At 42.2% G+C, this 18761-nt stretch overlaps 1 protein-coding gene across 3 annotated transcripts in view; it reads left to right on the top strand.

Moving 5' to 3' along the window:
* The first annotated feature begins 3968 nt into the window (after positions 1–3968).
* Positions 3969–18761, top strand: part of Otud7a (OTU deubiquitinase 7A) — a 339117-nt gene continuing 324324 nt past the window's right edge. The window contains exons 1-2 of one of the 3 annotated variants that reach the window (XM_074061817.1): positions 3969–4156; positions 16927–17090. The gene's annotated coding sequence lies outside the window, so the exon portion shown is untranslated. Of the gene's footprint in view, positions 4213–16926; positions 17091–18761 lie in introns of all 3 variants that reach the window. The other 2 variants (XM_074061818.1, XM_074061816.1) reach the window with 2 other exon arrangements.

An 18761-nucleotide genomic window follows, 5' to 3' on the forward strand; every position in this document is an offset into this window, starting at 1 on the left:
CTTAGTCAAAAATGTATAAAAACAGTAAAACACCATGACTAAAGAGGATTTATGTATGCAAGGCTATTCCAACATTTGTAAATCAATCAGTGCAAACTGTCACATGAACGAAATAAAAATCACATGATCATATCAATAGATGCAGGGAAAACATTTGACAAAATCCAACATTATTTCATGATAAAAACTCTCAGCAAACTAGGAATAGTGGGGGAAGGTCTCAACTTGATAAAGAACATTACAGAAACTCTACAGCTAACATTGTTCTTAGTGGTAAGAAACTGGATGCTTTCCCTCTTAAAATCAAGAACAAGGCAAGGATTAATCTTTTATCATTCCACATCATATTAGAAATTCTAGTTAGTTCAATAAGACATGAAAAGAAATAAAATGGATACCGATTGCAAAAAGGGAAATAAAACTCTTTCTCTTACAAGATGGCAATGCTATGTGTTTTGTAGATTCCAAATAATCCACAAAACAATCCTGGACGGGATAGGCAGGAATAAAAAGGTTGAAAGATACAAAGCTAATAGACAAAACTCAACTCTTTCCCTGTGTTCTAGCAACGAGCAATTGAAATGTGAAATTAAAAAAAAATAATCGCTTATAAGCTGGGTTTGGTGGCCCATGTCTGTAACTTGGGAGGTAGAGACAGGAAGACTGTCAGTTTGAGGCCCACCTGGGTAGCATAGCAAGTTCAAGTCTAGCCTGAGCTATACAGCTAGACCCTGTCCCCAAAAGCTAAAGGCTGGGGAGGCAGTTAATTGGTAGAGTACTTGCCTAGCATGGATTTGATTCCCTGTACCACAAAAGATACCATTTATAATTACAAAACAAATGAAATACATATAAATGTCATGATACATGTGTAGGACTTATATATAGAAAACAATATTGATAAAAATTTAAAAGATTTAAGAGGAGATATATTTCGTATTCATGAATAAGAGGATTCAGTGTTGAGATGTCAAGTCTTCCAAATGTGATGTACATATTTAATGGAATCTGAATTAAAATCCCCAAAAAACTATTTTGTAGCTATGTGCAAACTTGTCCTAAAGTTTATATGAAAAGACAAAAGACTTAGCATAGACAACATAATGCTGAAGAAGAACAAAGTTGGAGAGAGGACTGACACTACCCATCTGTAAGACTTAATATAAGACTATAATAATAGATATACATATAGTAATATAGTATAATAATATAGTATAGGGTAATATAATACAATAATCACAGAATGCATACATTACCAATGAAATACAATAGTGAAGCCAGAAATAGGCCCCCACAAATACAGTCAACTGATCTTGGCAAAGAGTAAGGGAAATTCAATTGAAAAAATAAGAGTAGCTGTTTCTAACAACCAAGGCTGAAAGAACTGGATATTCACATGAAGAAAAATTAAATAAATTTCCACACAAACTTTCTTTGCACTTTTCACAAAACCTAAAACAAAATGGATCATAAACCTAAATATAAAATGTAAAACTACAAAACTCCAGAAGAAAACATACTACTAAATACATGTGACCCTGGTTGTGTGATTTTTTTTTAGAGATAAATGACAAAAGTTTGATCCATGAAAGAAAACAAAAGATAAGTTAGACTAATCTTAGATTTCTTCTCTGGAAAAGAAACTGTTAAGAAAACCCTCATACTGGCATTAAATATTTCAAAACATATCATTACCTTTCTACAAAATATAAAAAGTTTCTTACAATAGGAAAGCAAGAAACCCAATTTTAAAATGGGCAAAGCATATGAACTTCACCAAAAAACACATATAAATGGCAAATATACAAGCGAAAAGATGCCTAGCATTGTTTTTATTTGGAAATTGAAAAATAAAAGAGTAATGATATAGTACTACAGACCTTTTAGAATGTCATATAATTCGTGTCCCCCCATATATCTAGATACCTATATCTATATACTTACATAATAGGTGGTTCCTGACTTACGATAATAAAACTTATTTTTTTAACTTTACAATGTGTAAGAGATGCACATTCAGTGGAAACAGTACTTTGAATTTTGATCTTTTCTGGGACTAGTCTCACTATGTTAAACATCAAGCAGGAGCCTCAGCTCTCAGTCAGCCAAATCACAAGGGTAAACTGATACTCTACAGTGTACTGTGCTGCCTACTAAGTTATGGTATTCAGAAGGTGAGGTTATTAAATGCACTTCTGACTTACGATGCTTTCAGTTTATAATGGGGCACAGGACATAACCCCACTGCAAGTCTAGAAGCATTTATGTTTGTGTATGTCTGTATTTGCCCAACTAATTTGAAAACTTTGTCCATATAGAAGCCTGCATGCAGATGTTAAAATACCCTTCAGTGGATGGCTAAATAAAACGTGGTGCAAATAATCAGTTAGTACTTATGCTAGTCAGTCCTTTTGTTGCTGTGACAAATGCCTGATGAAAACAATTTAAAAGGAGGAAAGATATATTTTTTCTTGGGGTTTCAGAGATTTCAGTCCTTCATAGTGTGTGTGGGAATGTTGACAGGGAAGCTTATATTAAGGCAGCCAGGAAGGAGAAAGAGAGAAGAGAGAAGAGGAGAGGAGAGGAAAAAAAAGAGGAGAGGAGGAGAGAGAAAAGAGAAGAGGAAGGGAGAGGAGAGGAGGAAAAAGGAGAGAATTCCTGAGTTCTGGGCTTTCTTCTCATCCTCCCCTTTTAATTCCATCCAGGTCCCCAGTTTCTGGGGTGGCCAGGTCTTCCGCCTTAGTCAATGCTCTGGAAATACCCTCACAGACACACCCAGAGGTGTGCTTTCCTAATCTTCGCAATTCTCAATCCAATCAAGTTGACAGTCAAGATCGGCCTTCATCAGCACTCAACAATAAAAAAGAACTGCTGATACACACAACCACATGGATGAGTCTCACAGGCATAATGGTGAGTCAGTTTCCATATGCTAACTATGGCATAATTCCATTCTTTCAAAGACAAAACTATAACAATGGAGACCATATCCATTGTTTGTTAAAGATTAGGGTTTGGGGAGGGTGTGGCAATAAAGGGATAGTTTTTTGGGTGAGGTATCCTCATTGTCCTGGTGGATATACTAACCCAAACAATTGTTGAAAAGCACAGGTTTTCATATTTTAAAAAGTCAATTTTACTGAATGTTAAAAGTCAAATTACTAAAATAGTTAAAAATCAAATAAATTGCTAAAATAAATTATTTAAAGTCAAACAAATTTATAACGGGGTGTTAAAACCAAGCAAAGAGCTCTAAATTAGGGGTAAAATAAATGCAAGAAATACATCTGAATGCCGTGATAGACAATGTAAGGTTTTACTTGGGATAAGGGGCGCGTGGCCCCACCTAGAAGGTGACGCGAGAACCGCTCGAAGGACTTGGCAGCAGTCAGGGGAAATGTCTTCACTGGTGGCGTGAAAAAGTGTTAAGAAGACAAGAAATGGACAAAGGTCAGGGAACCGGTTTAGGAGACCAAAGGGTCGAAATAGGTGCAATGCACTGGCCCCGGGAGCAGCGCGTGGAAGCGGAGCCAAGACAGGATGAATGGGAGAAAGTTTGGGAAGCTTAGGAACAGTGAGCCTGCCCTGAGAACGAAGCCAGAGAGGTGGGTGCAGACGGTCCGAGGCAGGCAGAAGGCAAAGGCAGGGGAAGTGAGCAGCGTTCCCTGCAGTCCGGCGGCGCGTGCAGAGAGAGGGGAGCACCGGCGTGGGAGAGCCGGCAGCGTCCTCAACACGCTCGCGGGGGCAGAGGCACGGGTCGCGGTCGCGAGCACGCGCGCTCTCAGGCCGGCCCCTGCGCGGCGGGGGCGGGGCGCGGCGCGCGCACGTTCGCGCGGGGCGGGGGCGGGGCGCGGCTGCGGCCGGTGACGTCAGGGGGAGGGCTCGCGCCGAGCGGCTGCGGCGGAGCCAGGAGGCGGGCGCTGCGCGCGGCCTCGGGCGGAGCGGAGGAGCGCGAGGGGCGGAGCGGAGCGCGGGAGGAGGCGGGGGAGGAGAGGCCCCCGGGACCGAGAGCAGCAGTTGGGGAGGGGGCCGCGGAACCCCAGCGCGAGCAAAACAGCTGATCTGGTTTTCCTTTAAAAAGCCAGAGAAAATGGAAGTCGGATAGCGGCGACTGCGGCGCTGTGGACTGGCAGAACAGAGCGGGGCGGCGCGGCAGGTGAGACGGCGCTGGCCGCGGTGCTGCCGGCGGGGCCCGGCCCGCGGACGAGGCAGGTGCGCTGTCCACGCGCCGGCGCGGGGTCTCCCCACCCCCGCCCGCCCCTGAGCTCCATGGTGAGGCAGGTGGGCGCCCAGGCCGGGTGACCGCGGGGCCAAGGTGTGGGGCGCGGGGGGCGCGGGCCCCGCACAGGGTTTGCCAGCGCGTCTGCATTGCGGGCTGCGCTTCGGACCCTGTGGGCGCCACGGTCACCGGCTCCGGCCCGGCGCCGTGCACCTCTCCCGGGCAAGAGCGCGGCGCTCCCGCTGGGTCGGGGCTGCTGTCTCCTCCTGGCCTTTTCACTCTCCGCACTGGAACGTGATGACCGGCGTAGGGGGACCGGTCCTTGGGTCCGTGTGTGCGCGTCGGGGGTCCCGCAGCGCTGACAGACACCTGGTCAGGGCCGGTCCGGATCAGCGCGCGAGGCCGCTTGCAGGGAGCCAGGGCTATGGCTGCGTGGGCCACTGTGCCCCGTGCACAGCTAGCTGCCAGGCGTCCCTGGGTCCAGCTGGACAGAAGTGGAACCGTTGATGCAATTTGGCTGTGAACCCGGAGGCCTTCCCGAGTATCTCCTCACTGGAGGGGGAAAATTGTATTTGCTGTGCTTTAAGTGCTCCTTTAAATTTGGGAGATGTCAGTGATGTCATCATTAACTAAAACTTTCCTTCATTGGACACAACCGCTCAAGTGTACCCTCCTCCCCCCTAGTGCAGCTATTGCAGCCCTTTGAAAATGTTTGCAAGAAAATGGATTTTCCTCTGCCATCTGTACTAAAAACCTCACAACTGTGCAAACTGTTTTTATTTTTGTTTATTGACTTGAAAACGAATAGAATTAAGAGTGGCCGAAGGGAAACTTGTTAGATCCCGATAGATCTGAGAATCGCTTCATTCATAGCATACAGATCTAGGGGAAAGACATATATGACAGTATATACTTGTCCCTTTTCTTATTTCTGTAAATGAAAGTGAACTGTAAGAGGAAAAATGAGAAGACATGTTCTATTTGGTGAAGCAGGTGATGCGTCCAGAAAAGGTAGGCAGTGGGGCCTAAGTTTTTGCAGGCCTTGATTGTTTCAAGCAGATCTGCAGGTCTCCTCCATCATCTCCTTCCAGGGTGTGCCTGGGAGAAGCCTGCCCTGGGGTGAGGGGTATCAGCTTCACTAGGGCCTCCCCAGTACTTGTGTGGCTCCCAAGACCACTTCAACACCCATAGAGGATCCAGGGAATGTGGAGCCTGGAGGTCTGCACAGCACACCAAGTTCTGGGGGAAAATTTCTTCCTAAATGCTAGCAACACACCCATCATTTTATTGTGTGAGTGTGCCCTTAGTGCCAGGTCTTACGGGAACAGAAGTAAGCTCATTCCCAAGGCAGTCTGAACATCTACTTAAGCCTATTGTATCAAAAGCATATGCAATAAGGGACAGAGGTATTGACATTTTTGTATTTAATAATTAATGACAGCTCCTAATTGGTTAAAACAAGGATGCCTTAAATTATTAGTGTGAGCAACTGCATCTGCAAGGAATTTAATACCATATATCACAGAAAGTTTCAATCTAGTTAAGAACATGAAGCTTTGCAACTCCCAATTGGTGCAAAAAAAAATGTGGAAAGAGTGGCTTACTTATGCCTTGATGTTCAGGGTGACAATTGATGGACATCATTGCTTTATGAAGTCTTGCTGGGTGCAAGTATCACCTCGGCCTAGGTCCTGAGTGGCAGGTGTCTTGTTAGGAAGTGACTCCTGAGGTCTCCAACCCTGGTTGAAGAGGGAAGGAGAAGCACCTTCCTCTGAGTGAGCAGCATGCACACTGTGGCCTCTGACCTCTTGATGGTACCACACTTACATCGAAGGTCAGGGTGAGATGATAAGCCTTGTAATGAAATTGGCCCCAAATATGTTGCTTTTCTTTGATTTTGCTCCTTCTGTGTATAGTTGCTTTAAAACTTGAGCTCATGAGTTGTGACTGAGATTGTTCTATAATTAAAGTACCCTCAGTGGGAAGAAGAGTGGTTTGTGGGGCTCTGGGCTGTGAACTTTTTGAAAATTGAGTCTGTAAAACCACTCTGGCTCATGCTTTCATTTTTTTCCCCTGTAGATCTGTGAAAATATTCACAATAATGTTTTTGGTTTAATTCATTGTAGTACTTGTGAAAATACAAATGCAAGTGTTTCCACTAAATCTTCAGGGATTAAAAGATTATTTCCTAAAACGTTTTAAAAGAATCACTTGAAAGCTTCTTCATCCTCCTTTTATGTTTAGTGTCATGTCTTCCGTTTCTAAGAAGCCAAAATTGCCCTGCCTTTTCTTTTTGTTCTGTCTGGATCTAAAGGTCATTCATCCATGTCTTAGGCCCACAGAATAAAGGCTGAGTCAGCTCCTGCCAGGCCAGCAGGGGGCATGCTAGACATGGCTTGGTGGGGCCTCTACCAGAGCTGCCTTGGGAGAGGATTGGCAAATATGTGTATGTATATGTGGTCGGGGGGAGTGGTGGTAGTGGTGTTCATGTGTTGGCACACATATTTGCATATATGTGTGTATCTGCCCTCAGCTCCCTTCCCCGCTGTGTCCCTGAGAGATGGACCCTGAAGGGTAGGGCACCTGCTTGAGTGTCCAGAGATTGCAGCCTCCAGAATATGGGCCTGCCTCCATGGGGCAGGGAGAGTTTCTGAATGGCTCTGTCTTTGGAGAGTGACTTATTGGTTGTTAGAATACCTGGAGTCTGAGCCTTCTGTGCCTGCTCAGACTGCAGAGGTGAGAGTATTGACTTGTAGAGGAGAGACTTGTCCTTAGGGACCTGCAGGCCTGTGTGCTGCTGAAAGCATGACCCATTCAGTCAGGACAACTTCTGGAAACCTTCTCCTCTTAACGTTTGCCCTTGGTTTTCACTCCTTAGTGACTTAAACGCTGGGTCCCTGTGTCGTGGTACTTCTCAGGGGGCACTACTGTCTGCCTTGCCGGTTACTGGCCTCGAGGTTTTTCTGATGGAGAAAAGCAAATGTTTAATCAATGTATATTTGTCTTCTTACCTAGAAAATGAGAACAGGGGAAAGGAGGCAACTGTGCTTTTCACTTGAATGCGCTTGATCTGTCTGTAAGTGAGTGCCCTGTGTTTCAACTATGTGTTCCCTGTAGGGTGGTTCCTCCTGGGAACTGAGCTCAGAGAGGCCAGCTGCTGCTTGAGGGTCACCTTAGGATGCTGCTGTGGGCAAGGTGATTATTGCACTGTCTGGTTGTGTTACCAAATGCCAAAGACCCTGCTCTCCTCCTGAGTTCTTCACAGAGTGCACATGGAAAAGGAAACCATCACCCTGTGAAAGGAAAGCAATTTAATAGATGCCCTACTGGAGAACTACCCTGATGCTACAACTAGGTGTTTTCTTAACCTCTTATTCTTTTGAATTTGTCTGGAAAACTAGTTACTACTGATTTCAAGAGGTCAAATGAAAAAAAACTTGCTTCTCAGTTTTGTGCTGAACATGGCTTTTCACTTGAGCACTGTGCATGGCTATAGAGAAAGTGCCACTAGACAAAAACAGGTGTCACCAAGTCCCTACTGAAGCTGCCCATTACTGAGAGTGACCACAGAGTATCCTCCTCAGAGGGAATTCTGAAATCCACAGGCATTTAAAACATGCAGGTCCCTTTTCATAATATATTTACTTTAAAAACATTTCACCCTTGAACCTAAGAAAGAGAATTTTATTTGCCCACTGAGAGACTGTGTCTCAGGAAACTGGTGTGTCAGACCAAGAATAAGATGGTCTTAACACAGATGTGACAGGATAGTGCAAGAAGGAGCCATCTTTGCCACACTTTTGGGACGGAACTCTTTATCATTCAAAGTAACAGGCAGGAGAAATAGATTAAAAATGTCTTTAAAAGGCTGAAACTGAGGGAGGGACTGGATGGTGCCTTTTTACTTGGCTGTGTGGTAGAGGTGTGTTTAGTTGGCTGTTTTGCACACAGCATCTCTGGACTAGAAAACAGGGGAGTTAAGACTGGGATTGGGAGGATGTGGACCCAGCATCAGCTTCAGCCAGCCACACTGATCAAGGCATGGCCTGCTCATGCTTCAGGTTCCTTGTGACAGAGGGAGAGAGTTAGCCTCTCATGTCTCCAAGGCCTTGTCTGGTAAAATTGTGTCACTGCACAAATGCTAGTCCTTGCTATTACACATTTCTGCTGTATACCATCTCACTTTCTGAGAAGACAAATACACATGAATGCTAATGCAAGGTTTACATACATCTCTCTTGGTTTAAGCATATAAGTCTAACGTAAACTCATTTCTGGGTTTAAAGGATTTTGAATTTTTCCTCCCAAGGAAATGTTTTCTACCTGAGCATAGTGTAGACTCATTTCCTTGTCTGTTCAGTATTTCATTCAGTTGTTGTATTAGCCTACTGTGATGTTTCATGTGGTGCTGGACCACGCACCCATCCCTGTGTGAGATTAGAGTAAATTTCTTGGTTACTAAAACCCAGGTTTAGGAGTTCACTTGAGAGGAGGCAGCTATGTGAAGTGGGAGTAGACATCTGTGCCTAGCACAGTCTTGACCAGGTTGAATATTGCTACCTCTAAGAAGACCATGAATTCCGCTGCTCTCAGAACTGACACACCATACTGGAAGGTTTTACCTGACTCATCTCTGTGCCTACAGTTTAGGATTGCCTACACCAGGCTCTCCTGGTTCTGACACAAGCTCAGAGCATGTCCTTGTTGTAAAGAGGCTGCACAGTGCCTGGTGTCCTGGAACATCACATGCCCTTCTCCCCCTAGTTTCCTCTACCTCCACCCCTGAAGCTGATGCAGTTGCCTTTTATCTTGGGGGGGGTCCAAAGACCTTTCCATGTGTATAGTTCATTTCCCCCATAATTCTCCTCAAATCACCATTAAAAGTGAAGACAGTAGTTATTTATCTTGGTCCATTTTCTTTTGCTGTGATGAAATATTTGAAGCTGAATAATGTGTTAAAAATGTTTATTTAGCTCATAGTTTTGGAGGCTGAAAGTCCAAGATTGAGTGGCCCCATCTGTTCAGCCTCTGGTGAGGGCCCTCTTGGCTATGTTATAGTATGGCAGAAGGGGAAGAAATGTGTGGGGTGACTTCACTTTGTAACAACCCACCTCTTGAGAACTAACTCACTTCCTGAGATCCACATTAATCCCTTCTGACAGCACCCCCAGTGACCTAATTACCTCTTACCTTGCCCAAGACCTCAGCTCCTTAAGCTTCCACCACCTCAACACTACTGTACTGAGGACCAAGCTCCTGGCACATGAATCTTTGTGGGACAAAATCAAACCACATCCAAACCACAGAAGTGTTATTGAAGGGTGGGCAATATAATTGCATGTATAATTTTGCATGCCTTAAGAAAAAATCCCCTCAACACCCAAAATATACACAGGTAATTTTTGTTTTTAAATGTATGAATTGGGACATTTGTTTGCTTGTCTTTTAAATAATATCATTCCATCTCTTGAAAGAATCATCACTAAGCAGTAAAATAAGTGGGACAAGTTGTCAACTGACTTGGACTCGGTGACTAGCTATGTGACTTTGGGAGTAGGTCCAAGTGGCCCCAAGGATAAAATACTTTTCTGGCCTTTGTGCAGGCTCTGGGGTAAAGCAGATGAGTGAGCATATTCAGAGAGTACTTAAATTCTAAAGATTGATAAATCATTCAGATTTAAGAATCAGAAAAAACAGGTCTGTCTCACTTAACTACTTGTGTAGTTTCTCTCTTGTCTGTTGATGTTAGTTTGTACTTACAGCTCAAAGCATTACTTAGATAAACTTGCTTTTTCTTGTAGCATAAGAAAGAAAGTAGGAAAAAAGAAAAAAAAGAGGATGTTCTATGGTTAGCAATTCTCAAAGTTAATTCAGAGTCGCTAACTAGCTCTGTTAAACAATGCTAAAAGTTCTTCTAAATTAGAGGGCAAATTCAGTGAGAAGTGGGCTATGTCTCCTACATGTAGGATGGTGCTGGGCACATGAATAGCAGGCCCCAAGGGCTCATTGGTTGGGATCATTACTAAGTATACTTTCCTATGCTTTGATGCAAAATCTAGGAGGTGATTGAAAGGGAAGAGAATAACATTCCGAAGGTGGAGTCCTGGGAGGAGATGCAGGCAAGATGGTATTGCCATTTTCCCTGGAGCTGGTGTATAACCAGGCCAGGGTCTACCCTACTGCTTCACTATGAGCATATTTCCTTTCAGGGCCTACTTCTGTTACTGGAGCCAGTTTGGGGCTATGGAGTCACATGTCATCCCTTGTCACTGATCTGACTGTAGTGAAGGGCACAGAGGTATCTGTGCTATCTCTGGGACCATATGGACCCACAAAAAAGGTCATGGATCATTTGCAAGTGCTGCTGCTTGTTAGGCTGAATGAAAGCTTTGTGGCTGTGGGTCTGCAGTTAAGGGGCTAGGCAGATTGAAAGTGGGTCTCTAGGGAACACATGGCCTGGAATTGCTGGGGGAGCCTGCAGTTCCTGCCCATATTTCCCAATTAGCCCATTGGTAAAGTCTGTCTTGTCTAAGGTGCTATTTGTGTTCTTAACTCTTAGGGCTACTTGGTTGTGAGTGCCTGTCTGACTCTGGGGTAGCAAACAAGGCATATTCTTTCGGTCCAGGCACCTCTCCAGGGTTGTCTACCTCCACCAGTTGAGGTCAATAGGGTTTTCCAAAGATTTCATTTACTAAAGTTGACTCATCCCATTTACAGTCTGGTAGGTGGTTTGTTCAGAAATGCATTTACAGAGAGGAGGCCAGAGGCTTCAGGTGCCCAGGAAGGAATGGATACAGCATGTCATCACATAGCTTGACATGCAGGACTTACTAAAGCAAGATTGGTGTGTCATTACATTTATATCAGACTCCTTCCATGCCCATGGAGGGGTGACAGGAGAGCCTGGCCCTGCCAGGGTTGTATGTGGGGGAGAGTCAGAGCTCACCACCTGGAGACTTCTTTTTAGTTGCAGACCCCACTGTGTGTATAGGTCTTAATTACACAGGTAAAAATGGAGAAATGTAGCTGCCAGCCTTCTGATGTCCCATTCAACTCCATGATCTGGGACAAAAATAATTTCCCAGTTCTCCAAAAGTGCTGACTAATCAAAAGGAAAGAAAGCCATACTCATTTCTGTGAGAGAGCAAGTAGGAAACATTAGGTGTCTCTTAACAATATTCATCTCTAAATTGAGGGTGGAGGAGAATGCTGAATGTTTGAACAAGTATTTATAATTAGTAATGAGTTGTGTGGACTCTATTAGGCCCATGAGGAAAAGCTGGTGCATTAGCCCTTATTACATCTCTGAGGCACCTTGTTCAGAGCAGGCTCTCAATTCATGTTTGTTAAATGCATTTAATAGCCCCATGGGAATTAAAATTAGAAATTTAATTATTCTTTCTAGAATTGCCTAGCTCCCATGAGTTCAGAAGCATTGTAATTGAGAATGTTGCTTATATAAAATCTGAAACATTTAGAACTTTAGCTCCCAGTTCAGTAGCATGCAAAAATTTGTTTTTGGGTTGCAAATCAGAAACACACAGAAACAAACAAAAAGACTCCAGATTCTTTATACTGATTATCTAGAATGGGACTTGCTGTTATACAGCAGTGTATACGTCTAAGAAAAGCTGTGGTTTCATATTTTATCTTCCATATATCACAAACATTATAGGTATAGAGGACATTAGCTATAGCTATTTGATAAGACAAATTATTTCACAATAGATTTTTTATCAAATAAGATACATTAATTGTACTTCCTTCAAAATATTAATGTCAGGAAAGAGACTGTAAAGGTCACATGTATGAGTCACATTTGAAACAATCCTCTTGGGGCTGGAATGTAGCAAGTGGTACAGCACTTGCCTAGCATGCACGAGGCCCTGGGTTCGATTCCAGCACCAAAAAAGAAAAGACAAAAAAAATAATAAAATAAAATAAAACAATCCTCTTCAGGGAATAAAAACTTCATAATGGAAGAATAGACATGTGATTGAGTAAAACAGTTGGTTACATTAACATCTTATACACGTTGTATATCCCTCATCTGAAATGCTTGGGACCAGAAGTGTTTTGGATTTTGGATTTTTTTTCAGATTTTGGAATATTTAGATATGCATAATGAGATATCTTGGAGGGTGAAGCCCAAGTCTAAACACAAAATTCGTGTGTGTTTTTCACGTACAGCTTACACATGTAGCCTGAAGGTAATTTCATACAATATTTTTGGTGCACCTGTATCTTGACTGTGGTCCTTCACATGAGGTTGAATGTGGAATTGGTATCATGTCCATGCTCAATAGTTTAGAGGGATTTTCAACCTGTATTTTTGAAACTGTATTTTCAGATTAGGGAATTTCATCCTTTCTGATTCTGCAGAAGGGAAGATGGGCCTCCCTCTGCCAGCCCAGCTCCCTGCTGGGTACAAACTCACAGCAAAGTCTGGGGCTGTCCTGTCTGTCTGAAGGGCCTTGGCCAGAGGTTCTCCCTGGAATGGGTTTCTCATGGAAAGCGTGTACATGCTTTAAAAATCTTGATGTCTGGGGCCCACCCTGAGGTTCTGAAGCCAGCCACTTAGTCACAGAGTGGGCCTCAGCAGAACAAATCAGAGTTCCCAGTTGCTTCTGAGGTTGAAAACCACTGACCTGAAGGAGTTTCTTACAACTTTCAAAAGGAAAAGGGAAGTATCAAGGAGATGCTGGACAGATCAGGAAACCCTCTTGACTTCCAGCACATTATCATCACAGATAGAAAAGACAGGAAGTTGATCTCCATAAGGCAGGAAATTGGAAGGCATCTGTAGGATGAACCAGTAAAGTTTTCACTGTTTGACCAAATGATGATTTTATATGATTTGACTGAATGTATAGCTGGCATGCAAATATTTATATTCGAGAGATTCAGTGTACAACACATGACTACAGTTAATAACAATGTGTTATATGATTGAAAAAATGCTAAAAGAGTAGATGTTAAGTGTTATCACTACAGAAATAAGTGTATGAGATAATGGAGCTATTAATTGGCTTAATTTGGTGATTCCACAATGCTTATATACTTTAAAACATGTTGCACACTATATATATTATATATACATATATATATATAATTTTTATTTGTAAAGTAAGAATAATAATGAAAACAACAACCAAAGAATAAAATAGGATGCCATTTTTAAAACTGAAAAAACCTCTGGCTAGATGTATGGCTATGAAAAAGGGAACTAAACTATTTGCCAGCTTTACTAACTTGCATAAAATATATCATCATGTCTTTACAGCTCTATGGTGCTTTATAGTTTGCAAAATTGTTTAGTGTATATTATCTTATTTGATCTTTACAATAACTCTGTGGAATAAGGAGGAAAGTTATTCCCATTCTACCAGCAAAGAGACTCAGAATAGCATCTGCGATTGTCTGCAACTGTGAGACTAACCTGCATACCTGGGAAGCTTGGTCTTTGGGTGACTGCACCTCACTTGGTGACTGCCAGAGGACTCAGCCCACTGCCTCACTGATACTTTAATAGTATCTGAGGAGGACAGAAACAAATATTTGTTTGAGTAAAAAATGTCTTTGTCCTGAGACTAACTCAGTGTTTGGCTGAGAGGGTAGTGAATTTGGTAGTATGTAGTGGGGTGGGTGTTTTGAATCAAGATGGGCAACCCATCTTTTGTTCTCATTATGTTTGCTGTCTCTTTTGTTTAGGGTTCTCCAGAGTCAGAACCTATAGGGTGGGTGGGTAGATGGATGGATGGATGAATGGATGGATGGATGAATGGTTGGATGGATGGATGATGCATGGTCAGATGGGTAAATGGATAAGGTGAGTGGGAATTTGTTAGGAGAACAGGCTCCTGAGCTTATAGAGGCTGAGAAGTCCCATGATAAGCCATCTGCAAGCTGGAGACCTTTGGATATAGGTAGCTTGGCTCAGTACAAGTACAGAGGCCTCAAAGCTGAGGAAGATGCTGGTATAAATCTCAGTCTAAGCCTCAAGGTCACAGAACCCAGGGGAGGGAGATTGCTTGTAAGTTCTGGAGTCCAAAGGCCAGAGAGCTTGTTGCTATTTAAGGGGAAGAGAATTATTATTATTATTATTTTTGGAAGGTAAACATGCACATTTTATTTTATAAAAAATAAATTTCTTGAGGTAGAGATGCACAGAGAAAGGAAATACATTATAATATGTGATCCATATAGCTAGAAAGTTCTCTAGAATGTTTGTCAGTTTATATTTTATAAGCAATGTAGGAGACTGACCTTTTTTCAAAGTATGATTTTAAATTTCTGTTTTTCAAAATGTACTGACTTTTACTTCATAGCCTGATGGCTAAATATTCTAATGGACATGTACTTAGAAGCACAGCGTTAACTTTTTCAAGTCTAAAATCAAACTATAACCAAAAGAATAACAATAGCAATATTCTCACTTTTCATATCAAGTGAAACAGCTCTGCTTTCTTGCACCCAGGAGACTGTATAATTTTCTTTTTTTTTTCATTTATTCACATGTGCATACACAGTTTGGGTCAGTTCTCCACCCTATCCCCCTCCCTCACCCTTCCCCCCTGCCCTCCTCAGTTCATTATCACTAATTTTGTTGAAGAAAAGACATAAGCATAATAAGGAAGACAAAGCATTTTTGCTAGTTGAGTACAGGATAGCTATACAGAGAGATTCAACTATTGCTTCCATGTACCTATGTGTTATGAGCACTGTTGATACAACTCTAACTCAATGATCTTTACATTGGTTCCTGATTCCCTGCTTATGATAACCTCTGCATTTTAGGGTTTCTGTATTAGTTCCTCTGGAGTGGGGACATCAAACACTCATGTTTTGAATTTTCTACCTATCTCCATACCTCCCATATGTGCTCTAGGGGAAGAGAATTAGAGTATATCTTTAGTTCCAGGGAAGAAGGACACACACATTTGCCTATTCTTTGTTTTTGTTCTGTCCAAGTCTCCAGCTGATTGGATAATGCCTGCCCACATTGAAGGTGAATCTTTCCCACTAGGTCCAGTCAGATTCACATATCAGTCTTCTCCAGAAATACCCTTACACTGAGAAAGAATGCTTTACCCAGTTTGTAGGTATCTCTCAACCCAGTCAAGTTGGCACCTAAAGGAACCCATCACACTCTCATTCTTGTTCTCCTGTTTCCCTAGTGTATGTGTGTGTGTGTGTGTGTGTGTGTGTGTGTGGTACAATCTCAATAACTGTGTGAGCTATTACCTATTGACTTCACTTGTCTCCTCCATCCACTGCCATGGGGTCTTTGGCTTCTTTTAGACCCTCCATACTCTCTCCAGTGTCCAGTAGGGAGAGCTTAGGCCTGCAAGTTCCCAAGAGAAGGCCATGGGGCCAGAACTGGTTGAGACACCTTGTCCTGTTTCACTTTTCATTTGTGCTGCCTTCTGCTATGAGTCCTTGGAAAAGCCAATGCATCTCCTAGCCTCAGTGTCCCCACATGTGTCATATGCCTCACAGGTGACAGCAGGTCCAGATTGGTACCTTTTGGCTGTGGTTGACAGTGTTCTGAGTCTTTCTTCCCATGGGCCAGAGCACAAACCACCCTAGGCATTAATTCCTCTTCTGTATGGATGGGACCTGGATCTAAGATTTGCCCCATCTCTGGGTACCTCTGGGGAGGAATCTTACTGCTCTAAACCTCCATTTCTTGTTGTCGAATATAGGATGAAGAACCTGACAGTACTGTTGTAAGGATGAAAAGAAGGTGGTTGGCAGCTGCCTGCTGGAAACCATTAGAGGTCACTAGGGAAAGGAGGGGCTCAGTGATAACCAGGCACAGGCCCCTGAGAGGCTGGAGCTGCAGAGTGGAAGTCTGACAAGCTCCCTCTCCATTGGCTCCTATGATGCTCCAAGACAGACAAGAGCTCAGTGCCAGGAAAGATAATCTGGACCCTTTGGACAGATGTCATAAGTTACTTGTGCTCTTTGCTTTTAAGCAAGCACACCAAAGAGTCACTCAAACCTTTGTTCAATGTACATCACTGACTTTAATGTTTACAGGTGTGTGTGTATATGTGCATAGTTTTGAGAAGGTACTCCTGAGTGACTTCCATTTTACTATTGGTGTTTTGAATATAGCCATCTGTTTTAGGGAAACTTTTTGGGAAACATATTCCTTAAGAAATACTGACATCTACAAAGATAAAACTAATACAGCTCCATTACCCTCTCCCAACTTCACCATCCTTCTGTGTAGGATGAAAGGCTGGAGTCTAGATGTTACGTGAGGGCTATAAAACAGAGCCATTCTCAGTTTTGTTCTTTCTTTCTCTGCTTATCCATTCTCTTTTTTTTATGAAAAAGCTAAGAGTTACACAGATTGAAAGAATAACTTCAAAGAAAGTGGGTATGTAGTAAAATGAGCCATTTTCTGATCACAGATTCCCATTTCTTTCTCAAGAGGCATCACTCTTAGTTGCTCCTTGCACAGCATTCTAGAATCATCCTATGGATACCCAAGTATATATCTTTTTTTCATGTTCAAAAATATAGGAACATGGTCATATTTGAAATTATATTTTAGTCTATTGTATGTGCTATTTTAAATAAAATATTTGGTTGAATTTTATTTTTATTTAGTAGTGGAGATTGGAGGAATTTAAGTAGAATGTCGTAGTTTTTGGAAGATAAAGTTTCCTAAAATAACCTTTTTCTGGCTTTGGTAGGTACCACCAGGTGGTAGCTCAGTAGAAGACCCCACTGCTGTTTGGGAAGTGTGCTTCCTCCATGTCCTCACCACCCAGGGCGCAGTCATCTGGGTTGTCTAGCTGCTAAGGAAGAAGAGTGTCATGGATTTCATGGCTGAGCATTGGAAAAAGAGTTTATCAAGGTGAGAAGAAAGGGAGAAAGCAAACATTTATTAGGAGGCCATTTAAAAGGAAAGAAAATGGCAGGAAGCTAGGCAAAGTCACATAGTGCCACTGCTGCTCTGATAAGGTGTCAGGCCAGGCTTTTATAGGCATCACTTGGGACTTCACTGATTGGTTGTTTCTTTTTCGTGGGCCTTGCTAATTGTTTTTTTTTTTTTTTTATTGGCTCATGGTTTGAATTTCATACTCTAGGAACATCTCTAGAGCTTGGCCCCTCCTTCCTCATTCCTCCTGGCTCTTGGTATTTTGCTTCTATAAGTGGGGAAGGGGGTTTCTTTCCTCCATAAAAAGGAGGTGGATTTGAGGAATAGGCCTAGTTTCCATTTATTTCTTAAAGTTAGGGGAAAAGCTATGTAATACCAACCTGTTTGGTTGGTTTTCTTGACAACCCCGTGTTTGTTTTCGTAACTCCTTTGTGTTTACAGTTTGTATTGACTCAGTAGGCTTTGAAAAAGGACTAATTTGCAAGCCAATACCCCCTTTGGACTCATCCATTTCTCCTATTTGCTACTTATAATTTCTTACATATCCAAGGAACATAACTTGCCTTGTCTCTTAGGTAACCTCATGTTCCTCACTTGTTCTCAGTGCTGTTTTTAAAATTCATTCTCAGATTGTGATTTTTATCAGTAGTTCAGGAAGATAGATACTTGAGGGTTTTCCCAAATTTATTTTTCAGTTGTCTGGAGTCCATTGCAGAGTTTGTTTTTAATCCCCTGCTCTGTTTCCCTTGTTCTCTGTTCTCAAATTGCCCATGGCACCTACTTGCACATTTCTTGCAGAGTTGCCTGATTATAGAGTTCTGGAGTCACACTATTTACTTTAAAAACAGATAGAAATATTTCTACTGTCCTTTAGCATTGAATGCTTTTGTGTACAAGTTAAAAGTCAATGTGTTTTTCTATTTAGATGTTTACACGATTCTTTCAGTTTCCATAATTTCACAAGGATGTTTCCAGGGGCTGATCTTTCTGTATCATTTTCTTTTAAACTCAGCATAGTATACCTTCTAATTGACAAAGTCACTTTGTTTCAGATGTTTGTTTCTATTATGTTATTGGCCTTTTTTCTGTTAACAGTTAAAGAGTGTTAATTATATGTAAATTGTTTCCTTTGTCTTATATCTGTCATCTCTTTGATAAACTTGCTATTTCATATTCTTTTTCATTTCATTTGATTATCTCTTTGGCTTATTGTCTTTATTCTGTTATTTAATTGCTTCTAATGTGGTTTTAACCTCATGCTATTTATTTTCATTTCTTCATGTTCTGCTTCTCTTTTTTTTTTTTTTTTTTTTTTTCATTTTTCTTTTATTAGTCATATGTGCATACAAGGCTTGGGTCATTTCTCCCCCCTGCCCCCACCCCCTCCCTTACCACCCACTCCCCCCCTCCCGCTCCCCCCCTCAATACCCAGCAGAAACTATTTTGCCCTTATCTCTAATTTTGTTGTAGAGAGAGTATAAGCAATAATAGGAAGGAACAAGGGGTTTTGCTGGTTGAGATTTCTGTTGGTTTATAATTTCTTCTTTGATTTTTTGGTCCTTTTTAGGAGAACATAGGCGACAGGGAGTAGCCCCTCAAAGATGTCAATATTCTTAATCCCCAGAACCTATGAATGTGTTTCCTTAC

Source organism: Castor canadensis, chromosome 19 (genome assembly GCF_047511655.1).
Source record: "Castor canadensis chromosome 19, mCasCan1.hap1v2, whole genome shotgun sequence".
Lineage (NCBI taxonomy): Eukaryota > Metazoa > Chordata > Mammalia > Rodentia > Castoridae > Castor > Castor canadensis.